This window comes from Phalacrocorax carbo, chromosome 12 (assembly GCF_963921805.1).
Source record: "Phalacrocorax carbo chromosome 12, bPhaCar2.1, whole genome shotgun sequence".
Taxonomy (NCBI): domain Eukaryota; kingdom Metazoa; phylum Chordata; class Aves; order Suliformes; family Phalacrocoracidae; genus Phalacrocorax; species Phalacrocorax carbo.
This window is the reverse complement of record NC_087524.1, coordinates 333,650-354,631: the sequence shown is the minus strand read 5'-3', so window position 1 is coordinate 354,631 and position 20,982 is coordinate 333,650. Positions and strand designations below refer to the sequence as shown.

Genomic DNA, 20,982 nt, shown 5'->3' with positions numbered 1-20,982 from the left:
AGTGGCTAACAAAGACACACAAGAATTATGCACTGAAATGCATGAGGAGAACTTCAGAAAAGGTATCCTAACACCACTTCTCAGAAATCAGCTGTTCTATATCTAGTGTTATCTTTGAAAGGCCCAATTCTGTAGCTGCCCTTTATGTGACACTACGCAGTAAGTAGGCTTAAAACCTAGTGAATCCACTCATCAGGGGCTTTCTCCTGTGAGAAGGAATCCTTTTGTAGCACAAGGTAATCACAGCTGTTCCTTCCTCAGCTCCTGCTATAGGAAATGCAGCTGGGAAAGTTCGCAATGCCTGGACAGCAACAATTCCTCTGTTCACAGCTTCTGGAATAATGGCTCAGCAACCATTCGTATAACTTTTAGAGCAAGGTACAAACTGACAAGTTTTGCTGGGACAAGCTTAGCACAGTTTGCTGCAAAGCAGGGAGACTACTGCATTCTCTGAACCCCTAACGTTGTCCCCAACCCTATTTCCATCTGCATTCAGCACATAACTACATCTGAGAAAACAATCCTGTAGGATGCAAGTCGTTCAGGGAGTTTCCAATTAATTCAGAACCTCACTAGATAACATCTGTTCACTGTTACAGTGGCTGGCACAGAATGCTGTGCTCGACTACCATTTCAAATGCATATACCAAGATCTTCTGCAGAAGGGAAGTAGAGCATGATTAAAACTCATGATTTTTTTCCTAAAATTGGAAGACTCATTTCAAACCCTGTAGATAAGCATTTGTAGATATGCCTGTACAAAGAGGAGCTCTGACACCTTAGGCTGGACGACACTCAAAACAAAAAGGCTTGCCCTATTTCTTTTAATTAGTCAAAGTGATAGGCAGGAGATTTTGGTAATGTTTTTAAAGAATCATTTACAGCAATCAGGAACACACTGCAGCCGTCTGTACTCCTTATCTCCTGCCCATCCCTCCAATATGAATCACATATTCAAGACCCATCCTTAACTGAGGCAGGATGTGGGGCTTTGCTCAGTTTGAGTTTTCTTAGTTCTCTTGACTTGGATCCACCTGCTTAGGAAGTACTGGAGTAGTCAGACATCAATTCACGAAGGACGCTTAAGGGGCTTATTAAAGTCAACAGATCTAAGCACCTGGGCTACTGCAGCTTTGCTTATCAGCATTCATTCAAGAAACTACATAAGCATGCATTTATGCATGCTTGTTCCTTGTACAGCGTTTAGTCATGCTCCTCAATCACACAACTGGAAGTCTAGCAAAATTATACTTCTCAGACAGCTAAATTAGATTATTCAGAACTCCAAGACTCTGCAAATTAGGGTTGCTGGTATCCATCCATATAGCTTAGATAGTACTCTTAAGTAGTAATTTTCCTTCTACTTTCTTCTTTTACATTGCCTGCAATGCAGAAAAAGCTCTCTGCAGGACTCTGCGAAGAGCACAAACAAAACACTAGACAGGACAAGATACGAAAGACAAGAAAACAAGAATTGTGCTTTTTAAAAAGTGTTTTCAGCTAAGCTGTGATTTAGCCCCTCTTTGACTTAATCAGCCTTTCCATGGTGGCTATAACAGTCACACTCCGGTAGAATTAAGACAAGACATGGGGAAAAGAGAACAAATTCACTTGTAAAGGAACTCCGCTAGTGTCTGATATTATTCTAGGTGTGAATTAGCCTAAGTAGTTTATCGCCTAGCAATTTCCATTTTCAAACTCCTGTGCCAACTAATACTTTGCTAAAAGCAGAAAACTGACTGCCAAATCTTATCTTGTAGTTAAGCACAGCACTGCATCTTGAAAACCCATTTTGGGAGAAGGGATGGGCTTGGAGGTAATAAACAGGATAGGAGAGTTCAATGTTATGTGGCCACTCCTCAGTTTCTTCCAAAAATAAACTACTGCACCCTTTAAAACAAAACTTTGACCATGCAAGATATTAAAGTCCTTAGCTCAAGCACTCTTTGTACACAGCAGGAGGAGATGTTATCAGGAGCAGGCCTGCCAACAGAAACAACTGCTAAAGCAAAATCCTTTTGTGACTGGTCCATTGTTTCTGAACACCCAGCAAGGAGCAAAGGGTCTCCCTCTCACTGGAATGGAACAACCCTGTGTAACAGCAAGAAGCTTTGCAAATATCATTAGCTACTATTCAAACAGCAAGACAGTGAAAAAACACAACGTGAGGGCCTACATATGCTTTATCACTTCCCCCCCATTCCCCTCTCCCTACGCACAATCCCTGTCCCAAACAATAAAAGGGAAGGAGGCTGCTGTTTAGCGGATGGAACAGGATATTGTAAGGCAGGACCTCCTGGAGCCAAGCTCAGAGTCAAGTGCAAGCTGCTGTAACACGTGCAGTAGGAACCTGCAGTCAGACTGAAGTTCTTGCTATACCCCTGTACCAGGGGAGTAAGAACACACAATGACATTTATCATGCCTTGCACAGGTGATCTGCTTTTGGAGTAACACTGCCTCTTTATGCATCCATGCAGACAGCCTCTGGTCCATGCAGGTGCATTAATACAGTGTCAAAAGCCATCCATGCCACTTGAAGATGACTAACTGTATCCTCACTGGGGTTCTGGAGACTCACAAGTGTCAGGTTTGGTGACTGGTCTTTGGTACATCATCCACAAAACAACCCTCATTCAAAGCACATGAAAAAGTCACACAGAGGACAAACAAGAATTATGTTGTTACAGCTGATACAGCCTGAGCAAGATGTATAAAACAGGAAAAGCAGCTAGTAGGAGAATGTAAGAAGATACGAGATAGAACAGTTCCACCTGATGATGTGCTGCCAATATTTTAAAATAACAGCTCCCAGAAGCTTCTCCCTGTCATGTGATGGATCCCACACAGCAGGAGTGGCTGTGCCGCACAGAGAACTGCTGGTTGGGTTGAGGAATCTGTTCGTCTCTTGCTTTCCCCATTTAAACAACTTCATAAACACAACCAAGGAGGGAGGTGGCTCCACTTGGCAGACAGGCTCCTCCTGAGTAAATTTCCTGGAAGTATTTATGGTCTGCTCCTGAAAGCTGAACTGAGCATACTCAATAGCTGTGCACAGAGCTCAGCAGGTACAACCCAAAGCAGTGTTGAAGGGAATGAGGTTGATCCTTCCCCCTTCCAAAATACCTGCTCTTCCAGTACAAGATACATTTTAAAAGTAATGTAGTTTTACTCCCCAAAATTGCTTGCATGACCCTCAAACAGGGATGAATTAGTAATAACCAAAAAATGCAATTTGGCATAAGAAATCACTTTCCTCTTCAACAAGGGCTGGTTCCTGAAATTCCAGTGACTGTTCTCCTAATACAATTGTCTCAAACCTTACAGACTGACACAGATTTACCAAGTGGGATAAGTATGTCTTAGATTCTTTCCCCAAGGTGGACAAGCCACCTATACTTAACCCAGAAAAGGAACATGTATATAATCCCCCTCCTTTTAGGCTCTCACTTGTTTCCTGACTACTTTTTGGGTCCTCAGAAACAGAAGAGATGTAAACACCACTGCAGTGCAGCAAGGCTCACCCCCATTCTCACTAAGGGATGCAGTGTAGGAGGAACTTGCTCTCAAATCACCCATTTTAGTCCTCTTCCCCCCCACAGCTAGAGATGAAGATTAATTATAAGTGACACATATTTCTGCTGCAGGAATTGCTTTGTGTATTTCAGTTACCTAATGCTAAAAATGCCTAACCTTACCCAGACCAGGTTCCCAAAAAATCAAAGCTAGCCAGCTCATTTTATGCTCCGTAAGGAGACAAATGCATCTACCTTACATACTTCTGCCTTTTCATATTTAATAACCAGGTGTTGAATTGTCCTCTAGGGAAGAATCCTGTCAGGGCTAAGAGACTGAGGTATTACAAAGCTGTTTACATTGAGGCCACTCATGATTTATGCACTATATGATTAGCCAGACTCAGTCTCTAGGGCTAAGCTTGCAGATACTGGTTTCCCATAGACAGAAATAGTAAGCGATCTAATCAGATATTTTGCTATTTAATATGTAGCCTAATTAAGACATAATATATTCAGGAAGTAACATAAAGGTCTATGCCCTGTAAGAGATTTCTTGTAATATGAGAAAATCACTTTTGTATAGGTTTAGAGTGATTAATGAGAGGAAACTAGCATTAGAAAAATAAATAAGAACCAGAAACATGCAGGAATGTTGACAAAGAAATACAGAGGCCCATCAGCAAATAAAAGCAGCACTGTGATCTGGGCTGGAAATAGTTCCTCAAGTAAGTTTATCACCTTTGATACATTAATAAACCCTTTTGCATGGCATTTGGAAAATGGCACACAGTGCTAAAGACGCTGAAAGTACTGGTAAGGGAAGTAGTCCATGTTACCACCAGGTATTTAAAAGGGCCAAATTCTTCATTCTAGGGGGAAACAAAGGTAACCTTGTTTCAGAGAAGGCAAGACAAAAACAGATTTGTGCTCTATGCAGGACATTCATTGTGGACAAAACATAATGACAGCAGGCAAACTCCTTTCTTCCAGTAGTTTAAATATAATCTCCCATTCTAACAGGTTGAACTTGTCCAAAGGGTCTGAGTGAGGGTGAGTCAGAATCCACTGCCTGAGAGGACTAAAAGTCAGCTCAGCATCCTTATCAGAGTGTTCAGCCTACTCCCACCAGAGCCAGAAAAAGGAAACCTATCACTGTGACATACCGCATCTTCTCCATAATGCATGTCTGAACCCAGCTACAGTGCAGTTTGAGGTGGGCACTGAGTTTGTCTTGCCTAGACAGCTTCCCCCTAGGTGAGAACTCACCTCAGGCCATTACATTCCTCATTTTAGTACTCCTACGACTGTGATCTGTGTTTTGGTTACAAACCTCTATTGACAGCTGGCAGCCAAGACTCCCAGTGTGCATGTAAGTCACACAAAAACACTAAGCAGCCTCCAAAAGGTGTGCTAAATTCCTAGACTTCAAACCACAGAACATCTGTACCTGCAGGGCACCACAGGTTAGGTAGCTAGGGACAAACCACCAAGCTGAATTAGAAGACTAATGCACATGGGAACATGTGCTAGCATCAACTTAGGCAAACAAAAATTACCAGAAGCAAGCCACAACACTGTTTTGATAAGCCATGATCCAACATTCAATCTTTCAGGGATTCACATTCCCCCACCCCCTTAATGCTGATGGTGATGCTGTTTTCCTGGGGGTTGGTGTTCCATGACTGCAACACAAGAATACCATGCAATCCCTGTTAAGGAGGAGGAAGAAAATAACTGTTTGAAAGCTTTAGAGTGAGAGCCAGTCTTGACATAAGGATGTCAAAATACAGAAAGTCCACTGCATTCTAGGCACATTTTGCTATTATTCATTTATCCACACTACTAACAGTCTACCAATCATTTCTAGCTTAAAATTTGCTGACTTCCACTTACTGCAACTATCTGTGCTTTAGTGTGAGCTACCTAGATTGCTTTTCCTTTGAGAGACACTTCACTTTGCCAACTTCAGCTACAACCATGAACCCCAAGCATATTATTCAAACTGCATCAGATTTGTCCCAATGTAGAAAATTGCAGGGTCTTACTGAGAAAATATTCATTCTACTCTTTAATAACAGTTACTAGGATCCCTGACAGATAGCTGAAGAACAACTGCCTTTTTTTTAATCAGGAGGTAAATTCAGCTGCTTGAGCAAGATAGAAACTAAATTTTGGCTTATTTCAGGGAGTCCACCTCCGTAATTCCCCCTGCAGAACATGGAATAGCTACAAACAGGACAAACTCAGTGCCTGATAACAGCATTAGATTAGAAAACATTACTGACTCCATATCCCAACGCACAAAGTAGTGTTATAGTTGTGCCTTTTTTTTAAATGCAGTGACCTTGTCTAGTCACCACTTGCCTTTCAAACTTTCTTCTTAAGCTTTTGAATCCTCAGTTGTGCCTTCATCAGACCAGTGAGAGGGTTTCAGTTGTTTGCACTTTTTTTTAAACTAAACTAATCACCACAGTCAGCTTAGAAGCTTTACCCAAAGTGTAGTTTAAACACAATTACACGACTTGCCAGGTCTTAACTCAGTGAAAGAAAAACTTTTAAGACAATTTTCTTCTTGAGAGAGAGTCCTGGGGTACATGGTGATTATTATGGCTTACTAGAGAAAATGAACCTGATGATCTAAGATGTTTTGTATTTAGGATTTTACCCTTGAACCATTTTTCAATGTTTCAAATGCTCAGAAACATTTAACAGACAAAGGAATTGCCACTTCTTTCATTACAAAAGACAAGAAAAATATTTCATCCATGGCATTGCACAAATTCTACAAGACAGTGGTGGAACATTCACAACAATAGTGTGGACTGAACTTCTTTTTCAAATAAAAAAATTTAAATGGCAATAATTTTACCCTTATCACAGATAATGATACAGCGACTATTAGCAGTGAGCCAGTCTGCATGGCATATTGTAGATAATGAGGCCAATCTCAGTGTTATCAGCATCTCAGTGTTACCTCATGTTAGAAGGAATGAGTAAGCATACTAATCTAGTCACATATTTTTAAAATATGCATTTTAAGAGTTCTGTGAGTCTAGTAAGCCTTAAGCAAGTAATCCCTGTAGAGAATATTCTGATAGTTGTTTCGTGCATCGATGTTACTAGGCAACATTCCTATATTACGCAGCTGGCCATACCTGTGCAAGATCATGCAAAGAAGGATGACATTGCAAAACCACAGGCAGAGCTGGACCCAGACACTTTGAAGACACTGGAGCAATGCAGAAACATGACTGTAACAGTGTTATGTGACTGCCAGTTTGTGTGTATTAGGAAGTACTATAGGAATCCTACGGACTTTTTAGTTTCCCACATCCTTTCTTCTGGTAAATTTACACCTACCTGTACAAAACACACTCATTTTTCACAGGCTGTCTCTTATAACTCTTGCCTCTGCAGTTGAGTACAACATTACCCTCTTTTTAGGCTTATTCATAGCTGCAAAAAGGTGCTAGCAAATGAGATTCAGGGCATCTCAATGAAGCAGGTAAGAAAGATTTGTCCTAGAACTTTTACATTGCTCCTGGGCATAAATATTTTATGACCAGGTAAAGACAGACATCTGTGCTCCTTAAGATTCAGCTTTTCAGAATTCAAGGTCAATTCTTAAAGTTGGGAAGCAACATGCTATGACAAAATAGCAGCCAGTCTGTAATGCTACTATTACAAGGTGCTTTAGGTAAAAAGCAAAGACAGAACCAAAAGACTATTATAAATTGTAGCGAGTATAGAGGATACAGTGATCACAGCAGATCCACACCCCCTTATGCCTGTAACACTTGTCTCAACCTGATGTTGCACACCTGTGTTTAGCTATACCATATGAAACATTTTCTTACTGAAGTCTCAGCATTAGACTATAGTTTCATTATTGCATAAATTACCCTGTTGAATTCAGTGGAACCATTCCTGAAAAGTGGTTACCTGCATTGGGAAAGACAGAGTATAAATCTATTTGCAAAAATTGTTTTTATTCAGATTTTTAAGTATGCTCTTCTACAAAGTCATGGTTCTAATAAATTTTGCAAAACATGCATGAACACTGATGTAAATAATTGCTCATGACAACAGAAATGTTCAAACATTTACTATGGTTTTTTGCGGAAAAACATTTGATCAGACTTTGAATTTAGAAGTATGCTTCTTATTCCTTATTTGAACTCCTAATAGCATGAGTAAGTTGACAGTTTTATGCCAGCCAACTTTAGGCTGTTTTATATCAATCACCCACCGTTCATGTTTGTTCCCCTACCCCCTATGTTATTGATTTGTGGCTCACTGCATGACTCAGATCAGTGACTACAGAAAAGTCATGCAAAAGTACTCATGCAAAGATTTGTCTTCTCTTTCTAGGAATGTTCTGGTAAGCAAAAGTTTGCATGGATAAATACTAAAAGGAAACCAGTGAAGTACGATGCAAGGGTTGGGGGAGGGGGGTTGTTGGGTTGGAGGGCAGGGGGTGATGACAACACAGGTGTTTGCCAGCCTTTATTCTTGCAGGAAAACATTGTGGCATTTTCCTATTTCTGCCATGCATGTGTATTTCATACACCAATAAAAGTATGATCAGACAGAAGTGCAAGCTGGAAGTCAGCAGGGCTGTGCCAGTGCTTAAGCTGGTAATCACTGCAGCGCTTCTGACTTGGTTGAGGGATAACTAACACCGAGGATCCAGACCTTTACATGCTCTCAAAAGGGGAATGCTGTGGAAAACGATTCCCACAGAATCAAGGTTTGTGTACATTTCCTGCCATTCTTTATCTGTAGTTTTCCATTGGTCTAGTTCATACTTTTATGAAGTGTCACTCCAATTAAACTTGTTTTTATAGTTATATAATTCCCCACACCCTCCCCCACCACTGCTAAAGATTCAAGTATAAATAAACTCTAGAAACAATTCTCTAGCTTTTAGGCACTAAGGAATTATATTCCCTTCTATTGCATGGTAACTAGCTGGGCTGTCAATTGAATGGTAAAAAAGAGAAACCCAACTTCAGACAATTTAAGTTTTTTTTTTTAATCTTCTCCTGTTGATACAGCAGCACTGTCACAGCAGAAACTAGTCCAGACTTGCTAACGCCAGCAGCATAAGTACTCACTGTTATTGCTACGCAGATTATCAGATCCATGAAAAAAGTAACATGCAATATGCTAAGAAGATATTTACCATAACAGTCTCAAACACTAAGAAGTCAATATCCCGCTCCTACAAACTGCACATCATCTGCAACGCTCCATAAGGAATCAAAGACTCAATTGCATCAATATAGCAGAGCCCTTCCTTTTTCTGGACTCACGTCCTAGGTGGAACTATGGCCTCAAAAGACACCGGTATCTGTCTACCATATCCATTAACTACAGCTTTAATGATTTTTAAAAAATTAATATTATTTTATAGAGTCTTTATTAAAGGCTCTTGCTATAACTGCATTCACTTTAGGAGTCTTTAGGATTTCAGCCCCTTTAAATGCACAACTAATTGTCCAAATCTTCTGACCTAGCCAGCCAACCTTTTTTAATCCATCAACTTTAGAGAAATAAACAAACAAGACTCATGGGGTCAAGATTAGAATTCCACCTGATATTCAGAAGGGCTACAGAACTAAATTCTAGATTAAAAAGAACTGGCAACTGCTTTATGCCAAATTCATCACTAGCATAAACAGATGCAATTTTAGAACTTATGCCAAGTTGCAGCCACTTATTCTGAGAACATGACCTTTTTCATTCCGGTTATTGCTACCTCCCCCTGCTCCCCAGTCCCTTCTTTATTTTGGCACACAGCCCAAGACTGCATGCACCAGTTATGTTGTGACTCCAGTCTCAGTTTCCAGTAAGAGGTAAGAACAGCCAAAATGCACATCATGGGGCCCTTATAAATAGTTAATATCTTAAACAACAGTCCTAAAAGAAGAACAGATTGAAAATGGCAGCAAGACACTGGATCTTACAACTTGTCCAAATGCTGGAAATGGAGGAATCAGAGTTACTTTGGCTGAGGAATCAGGCTGCACAAGACAGTACAGTTTCAAATACCATTCTATATTGATCTAAAGCAATGAATTCAGCTATGTATTATATTTGGGTCAAGCACAAAGCACTGAGTACTTGTAAATACGTGTTAAACAGCAGGCTAAAGGTTAAAGAGGGATTCAGTTAGCTATTACTACACGGAGACCTCATTAATCCATGGATGCCTCATCCAGGTGTCTAGGTATGCAAAGGCTTAAAGGGTAAGCAAACCAATAGGGTCAACAATGTAAGCTTTTCTATTAATCTAGTAGGGGCTTTAAAAGCTATCCGGATTAGCCAGGCCTGGCAGGTTACTAATCATTTAAAGATTTTGCTGTCTCTTTTCATCATGCCAAGTCTCAGATTTCTCCAAGACAAAATTGCTGAAAATAGCAACTTTAAACAAAGTTATGGCTGAGGATGTTTGTTGCTTGACTTCAAGCCCACGTAAAGGCTGGATCAAAACTCCTACCTTATATCCCTTCACTTTCAGTTGAACAAGGGTTTGACATTCTCTCTTACAGAAAGTCACTTCAAAATTATTTTAGTTTTACATCTTAGCATCTCACTAAGATCCCTATTTCAAGTGCCTTTAGCACAAGAAGTATTGGACTAATGGCTACAAAAACAAAAGACCAGGCTACAGACAGCACACGTCACAGGAAAGTAGCCGAGAAGCCTTTCATCCCCCCAGCCATGATCCAGCTGGTGGATATAAATGCGGACTTCAACTTCAGCAATACATCTCTCTGCATACAATAACAGTAGTCTCTCTCAGAAGCTAAGGTTGTCCAATCTGCAGATGCACGGAGCTGAACAAACCCAGGGGTGAGAGCAATGAGAAGCTAATTGTTATTGCATGGAGGGTCAGTCTAGATCCAGTGTAGGAGCTGAGTTGTGGAAGCTGGTGAAATCTGCTATATATAGCTTTTAAAGGGTGAACAGTATATATAGGAGTATAACTGCTAGGTACGTGCACATTCTTGAAGGTGGCCTGTGACTGCCAAAGCCGTTTTAATGCAAATACTAAATACATAAATGCAGCCTATTATTCCTTACATAACACCTGCAGCATCAGGACTTGGAGTGATCACTTGTATGGAACGATCCCTAGCAGCTAGAACCACCAGAGCAACTGCAGAATTAACCATGAACAACCCACTTCCAGTGTTAATGAAAGTTAGGACAAAAAAAGAAATCACATCACATAGCTATTGTTACAGCTAAGATGCAGCTTAGAGCTAACAAAATGTCATGGGCTGCGTTCTTCAGCAAGTTTCCGTTTTCAGAGGAAGTTTCTATGGCAACTGAATTGTTAATCCACGTGGTTTATATTCCAATTCATGCTACAGATCATGTTTGACAAACCTCATAAGCTATGAATTTACATCTAATTGATTCCTTGTCTGGCGATGTAAAGGGCCATTTGCTGGGTTGCAGGGATTATGTGGTTTTTGTATTCTCACACACTGCTGCTTTTAATTACAAATATAAAACCCCAAATATTTTAAAAAGAACCTTAGTAATGCATTAAGGTACAATTTAAGTGAAGCAAACAGTTTTGGTATTTCTAATACTGAGTGCCTAGAGCGTCCCTGTTGTTGCTTTCCCCACTCGTTTCTTCTTGCATAGGCATCAGTGGCAGGACTTGTCTGCATCTCACAACAACCTGCTGAAGCTCCAGCTAACTGCTTGCAATGCCAGGGGTTATGGTAGCATGGGACAGAGCATGGAACAGCAAAGGATGCCCAGAGCTCACTGAGACCTGGCTCCATATCAAGGTCAGTCTTTAGCAGCTGTTCTAGTATGAGCATGCTGCTTTAAAAATAAAAGGTGCCACGTCTGTTTTAAGTGATATTTTATAGTAAGTGTACTCCCGTTAAGGAATTACAGTTATTTCTCCCCATTCAAATGTCTTTACCAGCTTCCAACTCTGAATTATTTTAAAATATTAAAGGTAACCAGTTATAACATTCTAAAATATTGTAATCAGTTTCATAAGACTGCTTAAATTAAAAGTGAATTTGAAGCTCAGTCTTGAAAACAGACTATTTAGCAGTCTTAAAACCAGAACTTGTCACATTTTTCCAATAATTAGTATTTGTAGCATAATTATAGTTTGCCTGTCATTTTAGTAATCCTTAAAGAGCTTAGCTGTAAATAGAGAGTCCTTATCCAATCAACAAGAATGTTTCTAACCAGTGGAAAACACTCAAAATCCCTTCGGCTATGGACTTTAAGAGATCCCCATGGGTGGGGGGGGAAACAGGGGGATGAAGACAACACACACACATATAATTTCCAGATTCCAAAGCCTGCAAAGTGAAGTATAATTTGAGATCACAGTCAAGTGCCTTCAGAAAGGCTCCATTAAGTCATTTGGGATATTAAGCATTCCAGTACTTCCATCTTTCCAAAAGTTCTATATAGCCGCCTCCTCTGAATGTCCTCCAAGTCTGACTCTTACCTCAGCTCAACCTCAGAGGAAGCAATTTCATTTTCCAGTTCTATCAGTTAACCCTGAACCTTTTCCTCAGGCCACTTATCAGCATCATACCAGTAAGTCCTCCAGAGGTAAAGTTTTCCTGTGTCTTACCCTCTGGACCCACACAAGGTTTTCCAGAAGACCTCTACCTAGAAACTCCGGCCCAGTCAGATGAGTTATTGCAAAACCATGCCTCCAACAAGCCCTATCTGGACAGACTATCAGCTGAAAGATTTAAGACATATCAGTGTCTACCTGCTGTTTACATACTCATTAAAGAGCCTTTTCAGAAGTTTGTACACAGTATGCCATTTCTCTGAGTCACAATTGCAAAACATGCTATGTCCCTGACCTGTAATTTCAATGGCAAAGACTCAAACACATCCATGACTTCTTATTCCACACAATTTGTTATTTTAAGTGCACTCTTCAGACGACATAAGAGGAACACTTGAACGTAATATACTTAGTTTTGTTAAGATCAAATGTAAGGCTTTTTCAGGCAGAAATCCACACTAAGAGTGCATGTTCAGTAACTATATTTCTTAGTGTTTTTCTGCAGAGTTCAAGCTACTGAACAGCTAAGTCATTCATTTGAAATATGAATAAGAGATATTCCTTAAAGTACAAGGCTTTTCATGTAGGCCAGCTTAAAAAGCTGTGGGGATTCATTGTGAAGTCTGTTCAGAACAGTAGTTAAGTTTCTGGGCCAGCTCTGTTTTCATGGAGTGGAAACTACATTTACAAATCCAAGGCTCAGTACTTTTGTTCCTTCCTAGTCTGCCATAGCTCTTAGTTCAGTGCCTCTCCAATTTCAACTACAATATCCTTCCAAAAGCAACATCCCTGTGCTCAGATTTTTGCACGCAGCGTCAGTCCTTTAAATATCAAAACTTAAGAACCTAAGTCACACTGCAGAAATGGAAAATATGTTCTGCAGAACTGAGGAGGGGAAACAAAGGATTCCTCATATAGCTTTTCAACAGAGCTATACAATTTGCAAATCAATTTTGTTGTGCCAACTGCTAATTTCTACTTTTATACTGTGATATTATTCTGCAGTAGCCAGCAAAACTTAGCAAGACAATGCTTGACAACCTGATCAACTGCATTAGAAAAATATTGGCATTTATAATTTAAAATGGACAGTAGATTACTTAGTCTTGCTATAATTTTGGATGTTTAATTCACAGCAAATATTTTCAGCTGACATTCCCCTTCCTCTCCTCTTCAATTTCCTTCTCCACATACAACTACCTATTGAGGATAAGCATTTGATCCTTAATGAAATAGAAAACTGGTAGTTTAAGGCTCTGTAGAGTCTATCCTCAATCTGTGAAAAATACTTTAGTGATTTCTACTGTTACTAGGCTCTCATGTCTGTTGTAGGGGAACCAGGCAATTTTACGCTCACCAGCAAGTTGCAATTCATGCTGCATGACTAGTTTGGAAGTATCATTTCGGAGAATTTCGAGATCAGTAACTAGCTGTAGTAAGTATTCTTGACAGTCCCAGCTACTTTTTCCCTCTGAAAAGGGAAAGGGAGGCGTTAAAAAAATCCACAAGTGGTTTGAGTTTTTCAACAGATTTCTGAAAAATATTAAATAGGAAACAACCAAACTTGTAGGATTCCTGTAGCTCATAAGTAGAGCAATCACTCTACTGGAGTTTCCTTAAACTGCAGTACATGAATAATGTTCATATTATGTAAAATGTTATCTAAGGTGTGACAAAAAAAACTAAAAAGAACATAGCACCCTCCCAGATTTCAGACTATGCTAAGCAAGCATAGATGTCAGTAAGGGAATGCTGTTCAGCATTCAATGCTTAACCTTTATTTCTACATTTATTTCTACAGTTGATGAGGGGAAGCTTAAAGGTAAGAGAAATCAGAAGGAAAAGAAAGATCAATTTACCACTTAAGCTACTTCTGTAGTATGACTTTCACTCACACTGGGAATTCGGGGAACTCAAGATCCTTCTTAACTCATGCCACCACCAGCTACTACCCTAGATAACCTTCCTCACACTGGGCCTGCGGAAGGGCAGTGCAGATATGTACTGCTGCCAGTCTTGTTTCCAGCACCTTTTGGGCCATATGTGCCTATCACTGAAACAGTCTTCCAGGAAGACCTTAGAAAAATCTGGTGATGACTTAATGTGCTACTCTGGGTTTGCTGTGATGCATCCTGAAGTCTCCTGTAAAAGCACTTCTCCATCCATTTCCATAAGGAAAGCTCCCTCCAACACACACACATTACTTCCTCCAAAACAAACATCAGCTCACAAGAAACTGGAGTCTCTTATTCTTTATAGTGGCCCTACCCCAAAAATCCATGGATGGGAGATATTTCCAGATCTCTAGCTACTGCCCTTTGCCTTTTGTTATAACTGCTCTTAATATGCCCTTGGGACTGCTCTGCAGGCCCAAGAATGCCCATCTGAGCATCCTGGCATGAGCCAGTATTCCCTGGTACACTAGCCAAAACCACAATGCTTGAGATTTTTCTCTCAGCTTCCCGGAGGAACGTATCTTACTCTGGCAGAATGTGAATGAATTAATGATTTAGAAAAGCCTGCATAGAAAAGAAAGAATCAAACACTACAAAGTTAGTAGTATAGGCTCTCAGGTTTCAAGGAATCAGAGAACCTTCTGGTTTTGTGCCCTGTGACACACTGTGTGATCAGAACAAACCAGTTAGTGACAAAGAGAAGTAAATAGCAGAGATGGGGCCCCATGAGGAACACAAGTCTTCAGGTTCTGCTGACCCCAGGCAGTTTTCTACACTGTCCACTGCATAATGTGAACAACAGAGTGGTACTGACACACACACAAGCTCACAGAGCATGTTGCCTACTGAGATTTTGCTTGTTACAGCCACTTTACTCACATCATTCCCGATACCCGCAACAAAATTTGATGCTGCTATAGAAGCTTCCTTCTGCTACTAAAAAATATTTGCTATAAACGGTAAAGTGGTCTCCTAACTTCAAACTCGCTCATTTTTATTTGCTCGTTAAGTGCCTTTTTGGGAGAAAACTCTGTTGTTTAATTGAGAGCCTGTTTGAGGATAATAGTTATACCCATGACTTCTTTACCAATAAGCAGTCTTCAGACTTTATACAGCAAACATGGATCATATGAACCAAGCTAGACAATCTCCATTTACATCTGGTGGGAGTCCATAGCATGGATTAATTTTGACAAACAGGTAAGTAGCCTTGCCACCATTTAATACTAACTACCAGCCATCAAGAGAAAGGATTTTTTTTTTTTTTAGATCAGCCATAGTCTTTAGCCCTGGATCAAAACTCCCATTATGCAATTGTTAATGGACACCAAATTTACAAGAACATTAGGCTGTGAACTATGTATTCAGCTTGGCATTTATGTCATGCTGTCCCCTGCACCTGTGGAGCAAAGAAGTCAGGGACAAGGACCAAACACTTGCAGGGAAATCAGAGAGTTCTCTGATTTCTTCTACTGAAAAAGCTTTTCTTGTTTTCTGAAAGTCATCATGTACAACTCCCTTGAGCTAAAAGGTAGTGGATGCTTTTAAAAGGTGAATAAAAAATTGAAACCATCTTCTTTCTGCTAAATATATTATCTCATGGAAGTAGTCTGTGCACAGGTCTTCCATGTGGTAGGAAGCATCTAACTGCTACCTGTCTGGGCACATCATTACCTTTTCTGCAAATGCAGCATGCAAAACCTTATAACCTTCATCAGAAACAGATTGCCACCAAGTGGATCTCTGGCCCCACTATTTGTCAGTTATTCTAACAAAGTTAACTCCTGGTCCTACCGTAAGTCAGTGTACCAAAATGCCATTCTGTAATTCTCAAACATGCAAAATGTTCCCCATTGCCACTGTGCTGCATGTTTTCATCTTAACGGTGTCGTGAGAAAGAATTATTATAGAGTTTGGCAGTGTAATCAGTTAGATTTAGTATTTCCAGGGTCACAGCTAGACAGGTTTTAGGCAAATTGTGATCTGAATATTGGAGCAGGGGTGGGGACAGGGATGACAACAAGATGGTGACAGGGGAGGAATGAAAAAGACCAAGAATAAGGAGCTGCATCTCAAGACATCTTAAAGCTGGATGCTTTAAATCTGAACCCCTACTGGGAATGGATTCACAACTCAGAGAGCTCCCAAGCTGGAACTTACTGTCTTGTGCCTATTTTGGAAAATATTCTGCACAGCCAAAAGAGAAAGGTCAACCTCAGATACCACAGACTACATTACAGTATGAACAAAATATGATCTCTCACTTGACCATCACAAGCCATCTTCCAGGTGACCTGTATTTACTGATCAAATATTCAAGTAGTTTTGACAAATTTAGGGCTCATGACAAACTGAACTTTACTAGTACTCACCCTAAGGGAAGTGTAAATGAGGAATGAAGGGGAGGACTAGATATCAAGTTTATACCCTTGTATCTTCTACAGTACACTTATTTAGTAGTTTTCCATTCTATGGCTGTTGCTTTGATTTTTCTGAAGAATTTTGAGCTCAGCAGTACACACCTAACTATGCAGTTCTTGTCAGCGTGCCCGATCAGCTTTGTAGTGACTACTGGTATTTACACTGAAGATATTCCACAACCCACCAGAACTGACTCAGACCTCCTTCAGACAGATACCATGACAAAACACACCCAATTTCCTCTCCAGGCAGTTGCTTTAGTACACAGACAATTGCCTAGAAACTCATCTCTGAGGACACATAGAGGTCTAGTACAGAATCACCCATGTATATTCTCATTGTATAATATTCTATTAACATCAGATTATTTTTCCAAACATTATACTGAACTGGTTCTTAGAAGAACTTCTTCCAATAAATTCTGAACCAGTAGACACAGGGAACCTACATGCTAAATTTGCCCTTTTGATCATATGTTAAACTCAAAGAGGATCCAAAATTCCAAAGTATTCTCCAACTTTGAAAAGTAAATTGATCCAAAAGACACAAACACAAGTTTCCAAAGGGCTATGCTGTATAAAAGCTGTATTTTTTCAGCTGGAGATGGTACTGAGCTACTTTAGTTTCATCAGTTATCTTTTAGATAGATACATAATGCTATATATACACACACAATGTCTAACAGAATTGTATATTCCACGTAATACTCAGTTATTTTTTGGAAGCCTGTTAATTCATGCCAGGTTTCTTGGTTGGTTGGTTTTTTTAACTTGCTAATGCAGCAAAGTACTCAATGAAGAAGCATACAATAGAGAAAACATCCTTCTTCCCAATCTTCAAAATAAGATTGCTGCAAAAAATAAAACACCAAAACTCCATAATAGTATTTAGCTGATGCCAAGAATAGCATGAAATAGTGCTTTGCTTTGCACCAAGAGCTCATTTAGGACATGGTCCCTGCAAGTCTCGGCTCTGACCGTGCTGCCTGGGTTTGATAACAAGCCAGGGCCAAAGATTTAGGATCATTTTATTGGTAACAGCACTGGTGTGCTTAAGGATCACAAGGGGTCCTCTGAGCCTTATGAACTGAAAAGCCATTATCCTAAAAAGCTTATGTGATGGGAAGAAGAAAGTATTTGTCACAGGAAATCAAAACACACAGTTACAACACAATCAGAGGAAGTTGGTGGTTAGATCTACATATTTAAACCAACACAACTGTTCAAATTATTTTGCCGGACCCTTTCCTTCTCCAGTCTAACAGTACCTGGTAACAGAGCAGCCTGTCTCTAGAGATTACAAGACAAACTCAGCAGTTAGGATACCACAGTTAACTAGTAATAAGCATCAGAACCAGCTTCTGTGACCATAATTTGAAGGAATGGGAATGCAATTCAGCCTAACTTCATGCTTCCAAACACTTCCTTGCAAGCGTAAGATTAAGACTGAAGGAAATAAACAGCTGGTTTACAAGTCTGCAGGAAACCCAAGATAATTCTCCACAGAGCTGTAAACAATGCTTTCCTGCATACAGAAATGGTTTGAGAGGCACAATTTTCTGCAGAGCAGCAAGAATTCTAATAGAGGATTTAGCAAACAGATACACTAAGACCAACTCTGCATTTCTTAGCTATGTCAGGTATTCCCATATACCTCCATCTTGTAGCTTTGTACATTTCCTTCTTCACAGATTCATCTTCTTGCTGTCAAAAGATTCCAAACAGCAATGGAAACTGGATCTTGCTGGTGATTCAGAGTCTGACAGAAGCAATCTTGGTTACAAGTTCTTCCATCTCTTTTCCCACTCTCTTGCTTTTTCCTCAGTACCTGTGTCTCCACTGAAACAAATAAAGCTTTCTCACCGGATATATTCAGACCTTTCACAGACAAATCCCCAGAATGCTTCATTTTGATGTCTTAACACTAGCACCACCACTGCTACCTCAGTTATCCGTTGGACTGGACAGACTTCCTCCAATTCCTGCCTTGCTCCTAGCCCCCAGCTCTCCAGGAAGCCCTTTTGTCTCTTCTCTATCGTAAGAAAAGTGGCCTGTGAGGAAGCAAAATTACAGTATACATCTTCAAATGAATGGCATTGTACATATGAAGTCAGACTGTAACATCCTACCTTTCTACTGTCATAGCTGTGTTCTCTGAGACTAATAAAAATTAATACGAGAGCATTTACAGCAAATGCCATCTCAACAAAACTGAGGCCCACTGAGCTAACTGTTGGTCTCAAGCATCTGGTGATGCTTTGAAGATCTAAATATTTCTAACAGCGCCTACTATAGCTAAAAACAAGCCCCACAAAATGTGGATAAACAGCTTAGCCTTAGACACATAAAGCACATCTTACAAGGTTCTTCATATGCTACAGATCAAACCTCTCAGTGCCTCTGGCTCATTATTTCATCTGCCAGCTCTGTCTTGCCACTGTCTGCTGCAAGTATCCCTTTCTTGTGGTACCTCAACAGTGCCACACACTATGGTGTTCCACAGTGCTCTGCAGAAGAGGTTAAAAGCCACTCTCAGTGCCCTCCCTGACATGTGGAGAAGGCAGCCAGAGTTCATCAAAGTTGAGGCAAGAAGTGTAGTCTCTTTAGGGAGTTGAAAACATCAGGATGACCTATGGGAAATGCTTTGAATACCTGCATGCTGGGGTTGCATAACAAACTGGGGAGTGTCCTCCTGGAATTGGTTCCCTCCCTGTGACCACAGGAGAACCACCCAGAGATGTCTGGATTGAGGGTGGATCTATCAATTGCTCAGATGCTCATGGAGCCAGCCCTCAAGCTGCATCTCTCAGTTTGAAAAGGCAACAGATGACACACAGGGGAACTTGATATTTCCTATTAGTTTTGGTGCTTTGGATAATTATTTTATTCCTTACGGAAGACACCTTCATGGTGCAGAGCGTCTTCCTATCCCTTGCAATGGCCAAGAAGGAACTGCAAGTATGTATTACTGGAGACAAGAGTGTTGGCCTCTAAACCCAAACCAAACAAACAAGGTAGTTCCTAATCACTTGCTTGCTCTGCATACAGTTCTCAGAGGCAAGAAATTCCAACAAAGGCAGCCACTTGCCCGAATAAAGTTCTCAAAATGTCTCTCATACAAAGTCATCAACTTTCATCTAATTCAGTCATATGGACAGACAGCTAGAGAGTTGATACAAAACAGAGGATGCAACAAAAAAATACCATTAAAAAAAAGTGAAAAAACATTAATATAAGTTCCTCATAAGTAAGAAACAGCTTTTTTATTCAATGCGTTGCCACCAGCTGACTTACCCTGATGTTGTATTCACATAGCCAGGTAGAGGTAGGATAGCTTTTAATGAAAACACACTTGCAACTTCACATAGAGAACACTTGTACACTATTGACTAAGTTAGTGCTCAAGGAACTTGTTGGAAATCCTGACCAATGCTTTAGAGGATTCAGATGAGTAAATCCAGGCCATCAAAAATCCTTACAATGGAAAAAGGATACTTCAGAAGTAAGGTTTTGGAGAGTTCTAAGCACAACTAGTTTTCATACGAGGGGCAAGTCTTAGATCAACTAAAAGCAGTTGAAACTCTTATTTGTTGGCCTGATATCAGCTGGTAGTGCACTAAGGACTTCACTATCCTAAAACATATTGTCCTATTCACAACACAGTAGCTAACCTTATGTAGGTACCTTCCACTTACAGCCATAAATTGCCTGAAGATAATCAGCAAAAATAGTTATAGGCACATTTGTTATCAGCTTCTCTGAGAAAAAAAATCAGTTTGTGTCATACTAGACTTCATAAGCACACCCTGACTATGAGCTGCAATAGCAAAGCAACCCGTATATTTGTTTATGCATCAGTGTCCTCACCCTCCTCACTCCCAACCCATGTACCATAAACAGAGAGTAGAACAGGATCACAGATCCCCACTACAAGCACGCATCCCAAGTCAGGGGCATTGCTGTATTTAATTCTTCTCTAGGTGCCAGTGCACTTGTCTGTGCTAACTTTCAACCCAGTCTCAGGACAGAGAAATCCAAGCACCTCTTCAAGTAAAAACACATACAGGACATAAGAAACACCAGTAAAGCTGGAGTACAGATCTGATTTTAAAAATGGCTGAAATATCTAGATTTGGCAGGGGGGAAAAAAAACACCAGCACATTTTTGTTACCTTTTTGGACAGCACATCTTTTTATGGTTCTGTGTACACACAACACTTCTGTTTTGCCAGTTGCTAGAGGCCCACACAGCAGGTAGGACCTCAGTGGTAGATCTGGTCAAAAATCAAAAAGCAATCATATTTGTTAAAGCCCTATTCTGATTTCTAGGTCTGACTAGTAATCTAGTGCACTAACCAGAACTACAGTCAGTAAGGGCTTTTAGGCTTCTTTTCCAAGGTATACTAGAACCTAAAGAACTCAAGGTAAAGCACAGACTTTGTGTTTCCAGTACTCCTCCCAAAGCAGAAGCTCTGGGCTGGAAACCTCAGAGCTTCCAGATTCTAATCAGCTGTTCTGC

The 20,982-nt window shown here is 40.2% G+C and overlaps 1 protein-coding gene across 1 annotated transcript in view; it reads right to left on the bottom strand.

The window, feature by feature from the left end:
* The window catches only part of SORBS1 (sorbin and SH3 domain containing 1), a 218,975-nt gene extending 200,673 nt beyond the window's left edge, over positions 1-18,302 (bottom strand). The window contains exon 1 of the mRNA XM_064463610.1: positions 18,118-18,302. The gene's annotated coding sequence lies outside the window, so the exon portion shown is untranslated. The remainder of the gene's footprint in view (positions 1-18,117) is intronic.
* Positions 18,303-20,982: the final 2,680 nt, after the last annotated feature.